At 41.0% G+C, this 14,313-nt stretch overlaps 1 long non-coding RNA gene across 1 annotated transcript; it reads right to left on the bottom strand.

Annotated features, from left to right (window-relative positions):
• Window positions 1-12,172: 12,172 nt before the first annotated feature.
• Window positions 12,173-14,153, bottom strand: LOC129904950 (uncharacterized). Its single transcript, XR_008770533.1, has 3 exons — window positions 13,998-14,153; window positions 13,060-13,101; window positions 12,173-12,222 (listed from the first exon to the last, which is right to left on the bottom strand). It is a non-coding gene; the product is annotated as an uncharacterized LOC129904950 (long non-coding RNA).
• Window positions 14,154-14,313: the final 160 nt, after the last annotated feature.

Raw genomic sequence — 14,313 nt, 5'->3', positions numbered from 1 at the left:
ATCTTCTGAGCGTCAACCTGAATACCATCTCCAAATACAATGTGGCCTAGGAAAGCCACTGATGCAAGCCAATATTCACATTTGGAGAACTTTGCATACAATACCTGGTCCTTCAGAGTTTGCAAGACGACTCTAAGATGATGGGCGTGCTCCTCCTCATTGTTGGAGTAAACCAAAATATCATCGATGAATACAATCACAAACATATTAAGATATGGTTTAAATACCCGGTTCATGAGATCCATAAAAGTTACGGGGGCATTAGTCAACCCAAAGGACATGACCAAAAATTCAAAGTGGCCATAATGGGTCCGAAATGCTATCTTTAGAATATCGCACTCCCTCACTTTCAACTGGTGGTAGCCGGATCTCAGGTCTATCTTTGAGAAGCAAGTGGCACCCTGGAGTTGATCAAATAAGTCATCTATTCTGGGGAGAGGGTATTTGTTCTTTATGGTGACCTTGTTTAGCTGCCTGTAATCGATGCACATTCTAAGGGACCCTTCTTTCTTTCGCACAAATAGGACAAGAGCACCCTATGGTGAGACACTCGACCTAATGAATCTCGTATTTAACAAGTCCTTCAACTGTTCCTTCAACTCCTTCAACTCAGCCGGAGCCATTCTATATGGGGGAATTGAGATAGGCTGGGTATCAGGAAGAACATCAATCCCAAAGTCGATCTCCCTATTCAGAGGGACTCCAGGCAGATCTTCAGGAAAGACATCTAGAAACTCATTGACAATCGGAACCGACTTAAGGGATGGAGACTCAATGTTGTCATCTTTCACTCGGACAATGTGATAAACACACCCTTTTGAGATTAGCTTCCTGGCCCTAAGGTAAGAAATAAACTTATCCTTAGGCACAACACGACTCCCCTTCCACTCTATGACAGCTTCGTTCGGGAATTTGAACTTGACAACCTGAGTTCTACAATCAATAGAGGCATAAAAGACATAAATCCAGTCCATGCCAAGGATCACATAAAAATCAACCATGTCTAACTCAACTAGGTCGGCCAAGGTATCCCTGTGATGAATTGACACAGTGCAATCTCTATAGACTCTCTCAGCTAAGACAGAATTACCGACCGGAGTAGCTACACTGAAAGGCTCAAGAAGGCATTCAGGAATTTTATTGAATTTACTAGCCACGTAAGGAGTCACAAAAGATAGGGTGGCACCCGGGTCCATCAATACATAACAATCAAGAGAAGAGACTCGAATCATACCCGTCACGACGTTTGGAGAGTTCTCTTGATCTTGACGACTACCCATGGCATATAGGCAGTTTGTGCCTCCACTCGTACCTGAAATAGTGCCCCTCTGATTACCCCTAGCCAGCGGTGTGGTGGCAGAATGCTGGACTCTACTTCCTTCTGTTGGACACTACCTATGAAAATGGTTCATTTGGCCGCATTTATAACAACTAACCCTTCCCGCTCTGCATTCTCCCAAGTGGAGCCTACCACACTTGCCGCATGGTGTCTTCCCTATCAAGCCTTGACTTACGCTGGCCTGGGATTGAGAACCCTGGGGTCTGAGATTTTGGCGACTCTGTCCCTGCCGATCATACCTGTTCTGCGGCATAGGTGCACTGGCGGTGGATGAGGCATAGTTGGAAGGCCTCTTCTGGAAGAAGGACATGTTGCCCTTGTTTTGCCTTTTTTCATTCTCATGGCCCGCTGATTTTACCTTCTTGCTCAGATTCTCCTCTCTGTCCTTTCTCTTCTCATCCTCCACCTGTTGAGCATACACCATTAATCTGTAAATATCCATATCCGAGATCAACAATGCTGCTTTGCATTCCCTCTTCACATGCCTCCTTAATCTGGAGACGAACTTCCTCATCTTTGACCTCACATCTGGGATCATTTTTGGAGCATACCTGGACAGCTGAATGAACTTCAGGCCATACTCCTTAACAGTCATGCCCTCATGTTTCAGATTCACAAATTCCTCCACTTTCGCTTCCCTCAATTCTCGGGGAAAAAAGTGGTCAAGAAAGGCTCCCTCAAATTCATCCCAATAGCAGGTTCAGCATCCTCACCTCTACCTTGTTCCCATTGGTTATACCAAATGTTTGCCACATCCTTAAGTTGATAAGACACCAACTCAACCCCCTCAATTTCCGTAGCATGCATAGCTTTAAGAATTTTCCACATCTCATCAATAAAGTTTTGGGGGTCTTCATCAACCTTAGAACCCGTGAATGCTGGCGGATTCATCCTCAGAAAGTCTCTAATTCTAGTGGCAGTAGACGGCTCTTGGGAATTAGAGCTAAGAGTCGGTGAACTCTGGTTACCGTTTCGGGCAGCCACTAACTGAGTGAGCATTGCAATCACCCCTCTAAATTCTACCTCTGACGTGGGTGCAGGCAGAGTAGCATGCACTTGGGGTGCCTCCACATACCTTGCAGGTCGGCCTCTAGCCCTAGCTGGGCGTACCTCTGATTGGGGCATCTCGGCGTTGTCAACGTTTCTCTGGCTAGATGTACGTTTAGGAGGCATTATCTGTAACGTATAAATGCATGAATTAGAAAGTGTGGTGCACAACACACCCATAAGCAAGACTCTACTAGACACGGCTTCATAGACTCCCTAGGATACTTAAACTCTGGGCTCTGATACCATGTTTGTCACGCCTCGAGAGGGTACTCTAGACGTGACCGACACTCGAAAGTTATTTCTGACCTTCAAGCGAACCACCTGATTCAGTCACACTATCCTTCAATCACATTCACTAAAAGGAAGACTCAATCATAGACACATTATTCATAATATAAGGGCCGAGGGCCAATTACTATCAACTCATCAAAACAATTATAATAAGACTTCTCAAAAATAGCAGTCCCACATTCCCACACTCTAGTCTATGAAGCCTCTATCAAAGTCTAGAAGGTGCCAATGACAAGTCCATGGCTACCAACAATCAAAATAAAGGAAACGATAACAAAACTATGCAAGAAAACTCAACATCCTCTGAAAACTAGGAGGACTCACCAACTAGCTGGGAGTGTATGTGGATCTTCAACGGAGCGCCGATTGATGATCTCTAGTACTTGTATCTGTATCATGAAACGATGCAGGCCAAATGGCGTTAGTACGTGGAATGTACAAGTATGTAAAATGGCCGGATGAAACAAACATCAATAAAACATCAATATCAACTCAGGATCTCAACTCATATATATATATATATATACATAACAACTCACTCAAGTGTCCTAAGTCTAACAAGAAATGTTTTAGACGGGACCCATCACAAACCACTCAACGCAACTGACTAGGAGTACTATCAAGACCTAAATGGGAGTTTCTCTTATCCGACAGCCATCACCTATGAGCCAGTGATAGTACAACAATCAGACGTTGTTACCACGTCCGTCCATACCTTGCTAGGGCATGAACGCCTCCCTAATCATGAATACCATCGATTAGTCAAGTCCTATCATTTCAAGACAATAAAATGGGAAACATACGACTTTAACAGTTTGATCCCATGGGAAGCATCCGACTTTAACGGTTCCATCCCTACCTACGTTGGCGGCATAGTTTCTAGGGTTCGAGTATGGACTATACTCTTACCCGCTTCGGTGCTCGATACTCCTCCCATTACTCTATGTGTCATGACCTAGCCCCGTAGGCCGTGAATAGTGTCCGAATTGGACACTCGTATACACACATATTATCTATTGTCAATCGACAATTAAACATGATATAGAATTTCTATGGGTAGCACGTCGTCTCAAACGGTCACTTATATATATACCAAAATCAACTATTTCTTGGGGAGTCTTAATTATCAAAAATAAGATAACAGAATATGTAAGCCGACAAGGCTTCCACTCCGAATGTAAATGTCCAAAAACATAAGCCATACTAGTACACCAGACAACATCTACATACAACCCACTCATGTGTCTATAGACCTCTAAGAGGATTAACAATAGCATATGACGAGACAGGGCCCCGCCGTACCCCTAAATACACAAATATATACATTATAAGGATTAGTACCAAAAGTTTAGGCTCCGAGACAATGGAGCACTTCAACCCGTTGAGTAGAATCCTAAGGTGGCGGCTCTCCAAAATGAGTATCTGTACCTGCGGGCACGAAACGCAGCCCCCCGAAGAAAGGGGTCAGTACGAAATATGTACCGAGTATATAAAGCATAAAATATCGTAAAGGAGATCACATCTGAAATAAAGATTCAGGAGTCAAGTATCATAATCAATAAATCACTGCAGCTGTGTCTTATAAAATGAAGACATGCATATCATCATCATATATCGTACTTGGCCCGTTATGGGACTCGGTGTCACAATTATATCAATATATCGTCATATGTATATATATACCATACCCGGCCCTCTAGCAAGGGACTCGGTGAATAGAGTAGTGTACACTGATACCGTACCCGGCCCATTATGGGACTCGGTGCCATAATCATATCGTCATATCATCATAATATCATATTATCATATGACGTACCCGACCCTCTAGTAAGGGATTCGGTGAATAATGTAGTGGAATCCATACATGATAACATACCCGGCCTATCGTAGGACTCGGTGAATAATACCATAACAATATGCACGAATAAGGTATCATTAGAAACCTTGTGAAATTTGATCATTATCGGAGACTTAATAGAATAAGCAAAACAGTTCATCATTTGAAAACCAAGACAATAGTCATTATGAATCACACCAATTATGGATTATACTAAAATATGAATTATACCACAACATGAGTTATACCAACTAGGATGGCTGGAATCATACACATGAGTCAAGACATAACAATATAAATTTTGAAAATCAAGAACGGTAGCCATCCGAGTATATCTACGAATAAGAGTTTCTTTGGAATTTAAGTATACGTCATTCGTTCGTTTCATATGGATCATGCCAAAAGAAGAAAATGTTAACTTTACATACCTTTAGAGTTTATACGTATATGTTGTCCAATATTGTCTCAACCTATATTAAAACGTTAAGCACTATGGTTAAGCTATGGACAAGAATAAAACGTAGTCTATCGTTAGTAGGTTATTTCTAAGAAAACATTGGACAGCACCTCCCCTATACCGCTCACTTTTCCCACTTTTAAACCAGCCATATAATCGTCAATCAACATCAACAATCCAAAATATTGACACAAAATAAGATTTATTATTGACAATAAGCCTAGAATATTTCCACCCGACTCATGTTACCAAAGCAGTAAATTCGAAAAGTCAAGTACCTCACGTTGTATCTAAATTTTGAAAATGAAAACGGAAAAACTGGACTTTATGACCTTCATGAAACATTAAGATCTCTGTCTTAAGTTTCCAATGCAAAAGAAATCAACTCAAAAATCATTTTCTACAAAGAGATATCATCAAAATACGAACAGCTATACATGAAGGATTTTTCAATCCAGAATCTGGACAGAATTTGTCTTATTATTCATGCTCAGTTTTCGACATAATAAAAGCAGATATAGACTAAGACATAAACATAAGAGTTGTAGGTACGTGTATTATCTTTCCAAAACATGTTTAATATCTAAAATCGAAGGTCTACACAATGAGATATTCCAGAATTCCTACCAGCTACTCAATTCCAAAAACGGGTTTGAACATTCACAATCTTCATACACCTTTTTCCTCCAAATTCAAGAACAACAACTCATCAACAATATCAAAACAATATCAACCATTATTATACATCATCACTAAGATAATTCCATCTATTTAATCTACATAAAACAACCCTTTAACCCATAACTCTCAACAAATCACCAAACTAGTTTATAACACTATTTTCTCCGTTCTAATCCATTAAAACTCTAACTAAACTTGTTAACAATGAAAAGGAGACTTTAATATTACCTGAAATTTGCAGCACCACATAAAATCTTCTCCTTATTGGCTGATTTCTAGCTCAAATTGAAGCCAACGCGACGTACAACATTTTTCTCTTCATGAGCTTCGGATTTCGGGACTCGAATTTTGGTCGGATTTGGTTTTTCTCTCAAGAACTTCCCCTCTCTCTCTCTCTCTGGAAATTTTTTTGGATATTTTCTTAGTCTAAACTATGAAGGAAGACATAGAAATTAGATTAATTTCGTGGGTATTGGGCCTGACCCGAATTAGAATTGGGTTGGGCCGAATTCACTATTTAATTTGGCCTGTCAGACTTAAAACGTCTATATCTTATTACTCCGATATCATATTTCATCCCACGACCTATGGTTGGAAAGATATTTCAATTATCTACAACTTTCATGTTGAGAGTTTTCCCAAATTCTCAAATTATAAAGAGGTTATGGCCTCCCGAAGTCAGCTTACCCGAAAAGTGACTTTAAGAAAAACATATTTGATGGCTTCTATTTTGATTTGGCTTAAGGGTCCTTCTTGAGATGTATTTTACTACACATAAATTATTCATATAACTTGGCATCTACAACAAATCATGTCCTTTTAAAATTCAAAATTAAAAGTCCTTGAATTTATAATCGTTAGCTTACGAATAATCCAAAATGCAAAAATACGGAATGTAACATTCTTCCCCCCTTTAGAACATTCATCCTCGATTGTTAAACCCGCCTCATAAAGTCTTATAAGAGATTTGGGGGAATAGTCTTTTTTTTTTGCAACAACAAATAGTTTCATATGTCAATCAATATAATTAATCGAGAGGTTTAGATTACCTGTAGGCGTAGAAAACAAGTGAGGATACTTATCCTTCATCTCTTCCTCGGCTTCCCAGGTCATCTCTTCTCTATTGTTATTTCGCCATAATACTTTGACGGAAGCCACATCCTTAGTACGTAACCTTCTGACTTGGCGATCAAGTATAGCTATAGGGTTTTCCTCGTAAGAAATCTCCTCCGTCACCTGGATATCATCCATGGGGAATACTTTAGAAGGATCACCAATGCATTTGCGAAGCATCGACACGTGAAAAACAGGGTGCACTGCTTCCAAATCAGATGGTAGGTCCAACTCATATGCAACCTTGCCTATTCTACGAGTAACCTGATAAGGACCAATGTAGCGCGGGCTAAGCTTTCCTTTCTTACCGAATCTCATTACCCCCTTCATGGGTGACACCTTCAAAAACACCCAATCACTAACCTGAAACTCTAAGGGTCGACGTCGATTATCTGCATATGATTTCTGTCGACTCTGGGCTGCTAATAACCTTTCCCGAATAAGCTTGACCTTATCAACAGCTTGTTGAATCATATCGGGTTCGATTAACTTAGCCTCACCAACATCAAACCAACCAATAGGTGACCTGCACTTCCTGCCATATAAAGCCTCATACGGTGCCATCTGAATGCTAGAATGGTAGCTGTTATTATAGGCAAACTCAATAAGTGGCAGATGGTCATCCCAACTACCTCTAAAGTCAATAATACAGGCCCGTAACATATCTTCTAGCGTCTGAATAGTGCGTTCAGCCTGCCCATCAGTCTGAGGGTGAAATGCTGTACTAAGATTTATTTGTGTTCCCAATCCCTTCTGAAATGATCTCCAGAAGCTAGCTGTAAACTGAGCCCCTCTGTCTGAGATAATAGATATGGGAATCCCATGAATTCTTACTATCTCTTTGATATATAACCTTGCATAGTCCTCCGCTGAATATGTAGTTCTAACCGGAAGAAAGTGGGCTGATTTTGTCAGCCTATCTACAATCACCCATATGGAAGCATACTTCCGTGGAGTGCGAGGTAAGCCTGTAATAAAATCCATATTGATTGCTTCCCACTTCCAAGTCGGGATTTCCATCTCTTGTAATAGTCCGTCAGGCTTCTGATGCTCAATTTTAACTTGTTGGCAGTTTAGGCACTGAGCTACAAACTTTGCTATATCCTTCTTCATGCCATTCCACCAGTATAAACATCTAAGGTCATGATACATCTTTGTCGACCCTGGATGCACAGAATACCGGGCATAGTGTGCCTCTCCCAAAACCTGTTGTCGTAGCCCTATAATCTCAGGTACGCATAATCTGCCTCTATATCTTAGCACTCCGTCAGGTGTGACCTCGAATGGGGTCCTTTCCTTTTGAAGGGTTTCATCCCGGTACTGTGCCAGAATAGGGTCTTCATACTGGCGTTGCTTTACCGCTTCCATGATTCAGCAACTCCTCGAATAGAAACTCCACCATCACTAGAATCAGCCAAACGAACTCCAAGGTTAGCTAACTGGCAAATATCACGGACTATCTTTTCTCGTTCTGGTTGTACATCTGCCAGGCTACCCATGGATTTACGGCTAAGTGCATCTGCTACAACATTTGCTTTCCCTAGGTGGTATAGAATATCAATATCATAATCTTTCAGCAACTCTAGCCACCTTCTCTGTCGCAAATTCAGGTCCTTCTGTTTAAAGATGTATTGGAGACTTTTGTGGTCCGTATAGATATCAATATGTACATCATATAAATAATGCCTCCATAGTTTCAAAGCATGAATTACTACTGCTAATTCCAGATCATGAGTTGGATAATTTCTTTCGTGCTTCCTTAACTGTCGGGAGGCATAAGCTATGACTCTACCATGTTGCATCAATACACAACCTAACCCAACACCAGAAGCATCACAATAAATAACATAGCCATCTGGTCCTTCGGGAAGGGTTAGAACTGAGGCCGTAGTCAACTTGTCTTTCAGCAACTAAAAGCTTTGTTCACAGGCATCGGTCCACTAGAACTTAACGGCCTTCTGAGTTAGCCTTGTTAAAGGTGCTGAAATTGAAGCAAATTTCTCAACGAATCTCCTGTAATATCCTGCTAGCCCAAGAAAACTACGTACCTCAGTAGGTGTCGTAGGTCTAGGCCAAGTCTTTACGGCCTCGATTTTCTGTGTATCTACTCGAATACCATCAGCTCCAATAATGTGCCCCAAGAATGCTACTGAAGTCAACCAGAATTCACATTTAGAAAACTTAGCATACAACTTCTAGTGCTGGAGCACCCCAAGTACCTTCCTCAAATGATCTACGTGCTCCCCTTCCGATCGTGAGTAGACCAGAATATCATCAATAAATACAATCACGAACAGGTCTAGGAATGGCTTGAACACTCGGTTCATAAGATCCATAAACACTGCTGGGGCATTGGTCAGCCCAAAAGACATCACCCGAAACTCATAATGCCCGTATCGGGTCCTAAACGCAGTCTTTGGAATATCTGCCTCCTTTACCCGTACCTGGTGATAGCCTGACCGCAAGTCTATTTTTGAAAAACACTTAGCACCCTGCAATTGGTCAAATAAATCATCAATCCTGGGGAGAGGATATCTATTCTTTATTGTCACCTTGTTCAACTGCCTATAATCAATACACATTCGTAGTGACCCATCTTTCTTTCTCACGAATAATACCGGTGCTTCCCAAGGTGATATACTGGGCCTAATGAAGCCTTTTTCTAATAGGTCTCGCAGTTGCTCCTTCAACTCCTTCAGTTCTGCGGGTGCCATTCTATAGGGAGGAATAGATATAGGCTGGGTATCTGGCAATATATCTATATTGAACTCTATCTCCCGCTCAGGAGGAAGACCTAGAAGTTCATCTGGGAATACATCTGTAAATTCGTTAACTACCGGAACTGACTGAAGAGTCGATTCCTCTGCTTCCAAGTTATGGACACGAACCAGATGATAAATATAACCCTTTCTAACCATTTTCCTTGCCTTGAGGTATGAAATAAACTTACCCCTCGGTGATGCTGTATTGCCCATCCATTCTATGACTGGTTCTCCTGAGAATTGGAATCGAACTACTTTTTCTCTACAATCAACATTAGCATAATAAGAAGCTAGCCAATCCATGCCCATAATAACATCAAATTCTGTCATAGCTAACTCTACCAAATCTGCCTTGGTGTGTCGACTATATATAATCACCGAACAATCTCTATATACTTGGTTGGCTATAACAGAATCTCCTACCGGTGTAGCTACCTCAAATAGTTCTATTGATTCAAATTTTATTCTGATTCTACTAGCAACAAAGGGAGATATATATGATAAGGTGGAACATGGATCTATCAATGCATATACATCCTGCGAGAAAATCGATAATATACATGTAACCACATTTGGCGACGCCTCCTGGTCCTGTCTACTAGCCAAGGCATATATGCGGTTCGAAGGACCGCTAGAACTGAAAGATCCACCACGGCCTCTACCACGGCCTGCTGTTATCTGAATACCCTGCCCCACAGGGCGCATAGCTATAGAAGAAGATGAGCCAACAACTGACCCAGTAGGCTGAGCTGCACCACTTAAATTACCCCTAAATGGACACTCCCTCATAATATGGCCTTGACGGCCGCAAGTAAAGCATGCACCTGTAGCAAAATGACATTCTCCAAAATGTAACCTACCACAACGAGGACACCGAGGCAAAGGTGGTCTCGACTGACGCGAACCCCTGTTTATCTGTGAACTTGAAACCCTGGAGCTCTGACCGGATCCTGAATACCCTGTGCTATCGAATCTACTACCTTTGAATTGTGGGGGTGCACTCCGGGCTGGCTGAGAAGGATATCTACTGTACTGCTGAGGCTGCCCGCCTTGAAATTCCCTAGAATAACTAGCCGATCTAGCTCTTTTACGCTGGCCTCTATCATGATCTCTATCGGGCTGACGCCCTCTGTGCCGATCTTCTACCCCCTGTGCATATACCTGTACCCGAGCAATATCCATACCTGGCTGAGAAGCCATTACCATATAGCTATCAATCAAATAACAATCCAGCCCCATCACATACTGATGCACTCTATCAGCCATGTCAGCTACAATAGCTGGCGCATGTCTCGCCAATGAGTCAAACTCAAGGCTATAATCTCTGATGCTCCTGCCATTCTGCCTCAATTGTAAAAACCTGTCTACTCTGGCTCGTCTCATCTCTGGAGGTAGAAAGTGGCCAAGGAAGGCCTCCACAAATTCACCCCACACCGCTGGAGGAGCACCCTCGCCCTTAGATAACTCCCATGACTCATACCAATTAACAGCTATATCACGCAGCCGATAGGAAGCTAACTCAACAGACTCTGTCTCAGAAGCCTTAATTATCCTCAACGTACGCTGCACCTGTCGGATAAACTCCTGCGGGTCATCCCCGAGCCTTGACCCATAGAACTCTGGGGGATCACAAGTCAAGAAATCACGAGCCCTTAAACTATCATGTCTATCAGCATAGTCAACCCCTAACACATGCCTGCGAGCCTGCCCTGTCGCTATTCTGGTCAGCAACTGAACTGCATCTCTCATAGCCCTATCCTCTGCCCCTGGCTGAGGAGCTGTAGGCTCAGGTACTGGAGCCTCTGGAGTTGGCGGTGAAGCAATCCCCCGATCCATAGTTGCAGTTGCTGCTGCTCTTTCCTCATATGGCAGCGTAGTAGAGCTCGCCGACTGGAGCACAACCTCAGGCATAGACTGGTCACGGGCCCTAGTAATCCTCGGGGTCCGGCTAGTCTCTCCTGCTACTGACTTTCCCTTTTGGGCAGCTGTCGCTTTTCTTGGAGGCATCGCTGTAAATATAATAGTATGTTAGGGAGAAATTATCCTGATAATACAGCTCTATCGCACGATTTAAAGTAAAAGAAATGATAACATCCTAAATGTCCTGTAGCCTCCTGTTTATAGATGTGGTGCACAACACACCGATAAACAAGACTCTACTAGACACGGTCTGTAGACACTCCGAGGATGAACTGCTCTGATACCACTTTTGTCACGACCTAGCCCCGTGGGCCGTGAATAATGTCCGAATTGGACACTCGTATACACACATATTATCTATTGTCAACAGACAATTAAACACGATATAGAATTTCTATGGGTAGCACGTCGTCTCAAACGGTCACTTATATATATACCAAAATCAACTATTTCTTGGGGAGTCTTAATTATCAAAAATAAGATAACAGAATATGTAAGCCGACAAGGCTTCCACTCCGAATGTAAACGTCCAAAAACATAAGCCATACTAGTACACCAGACAACATCTACATACAACCCACTCATGTGTCTATAGACCTCTAAGAGGATTAACAATAGCATATGACGGGACAGGGCCCCGCCGTACCCCTAAATACACAAATATATACATTATAAGGATTAGTACCAAAAGTTTAGGCTTCGAGACAATGGAGCACTTCAACCCGTTAAGTAGAATCCTAAGGTGGCGGCTCTCCAAAATGAGTATCTGTACCTGTGGGCACGAAACGCAGCCCCCCGAAGAAGGGGGTTAGTACGAAATATGTACCGAGTATATAAAGCATAAAATATCGTAAAGGAGATCACATCTGAAATAAAGATTCAGGAGTCAAGTATCATAATCAATAAATCACTGCACCTGTGTCTTATAAAATGAAGACATGCATATCATCATCATATATCGTACTTGGCCCGTTATGGAACTCAGTGTCACAATTATATCAATATATCGTCATATGTATATATATACCATACCCGGCCCTCTAGCAAGGGATTCGGTGAATAGAGTAGTGTACACTGATACCGTACCCGGCCCATTATGGGACTCGGTGCCATAATCATATCGTCATATCATCATAATATCATATTATCATATGACGTACCCGGCCCTCTAGTAAGGGATTCGGTGAATAATGTAGTGGAATCCATACATGATAACATACCCGGCCTATCATATGACTCGGTGAATAATACCATAACAATATGCACGAATAAGGTATCATTAGCAACCTTGTGAAATTTGATCATTATCGGAGACTTAATAGAATAAGCAAAACAGTCCATCATTTAAAAACCAAGACAATAGTTATTATGAATCACACCAATTATGGATTATACTAAAATATGAATTATACCACAACATGAGTTATACCAACTAGGATGGCTGGAATCATACACATGAGTCAAGACATAACAATATAAATTTTGAAAATCAAGAACGGTAGCCATCCGAGTATATCTACGAATAAGAGTTTCTTTGGAATTTAAGCATACGTCATTCGTTCGTTTCATATGGATCATGCCAAAAGAAAAAAATGTTAACTTTACATACCTTTAGCGTTTATACGTATATGTTGTCCAATATTGTCTCAACCTATATTAAAACGTTAAGTACTATGGTTGAGCTATGGACAAGAATAAAATGTAGTCTATCGTTAGTAAGTTATTTCTAAGAAAACATTGGACAGCACCTCCCCTATACCGCTCACTTTTCCCACTTTCAAACCAGCCATATAATCGTCAATCAACATCAACAATCCAAAATATTGACACAAAATAAGATTTATTATTGACAATAAGCCTAGAATATTTTCACCCGACTCATGTTACCAAAGCAGTAAATTCGGAAAGTCAAGTACCTCACGTTGTATCTAAATTTTGAAAATGAAAACGGCAAAACTGGACTTTATGACCTTCATGAAACATTTAGATCTATGTCTTAAGTTTCCAATTCAAAAGAAATTAACTCAAAATTCATTTTCGACAAAGAGATATCACCAAAATACGAACAGCTATACATGAAGGATTTTTCAATCCAGAATCTGGACAGAATTTGTCTTATTATTCATGCTCCGTTTTCGATATAATAACAGCATATATAGACTAAGACATAAACATAAGAGTTGTAGGTACGTGTATTATCTTTCCAAAACATGTTTAATATCTAAAATCGAAGGTCTACACAATGAGATATTCCAGAATTCCTACCAGCTACTCAATTCCAAAAACGGGTTTGAACATTCACAATCTTCATACACCTTTTTCCTCCAAATTCAAGAACAACAACTCATCAACAATATCAAAACAATATCAACCATTATTATACATCATCACTAAGATAATTCCATCTATTTAATCTACATAAAACAACCCTTTAACCCATAACTCTCAATAAATCACCAAACTAGTTTATAACACTATTTTCTCCGTTCTAATCCATTAAAACTCTAACTAAACTTGTTAACAATGAAAAGGAGACTTTAATATTACCTTAAATTTGCAGCACCACATAAAATCTTCTCCTTATTGGCTGATTTCTAGCTCAAATTGAAGTCAACGCGACGTACAACAATTTTCTCTTCATGAGATTCGGATTTCGGGACTCGAATTTTGGTCGGATTTGGTTTTTCTCTCAAGAACTTCCCCTCTCTCTCTCTCTGGAAATTTTTTTGGATATTTTCTTAGTCTAAACTATGAAGGAAGACATAGAAATTAGATTAATTTCGTGGGTATTGGGCCTGACCCGAATTAGAATTGGGTTGGGCCGAATTCACTATTTAATTTGGCCTGTCAGACTTAAAATGTC

This window comes from Solanum dulcamara, chromosome 10, assembly GCF_947179165.1.
Source record: "Solanum dulcamara chromosome 10, daSolDulc1.2, whole genome shotgun sequence".
NCBI classification, from domain to species: Eukaryota; Viridiplantae; Streptophyta; class Magnoliopsida; order Solanales; family Solanaceae; genus Solanum; species Solanum dulcamara.
This window is presented reverse-complemented; position numbering and strand designations above follow the sequence as displayed.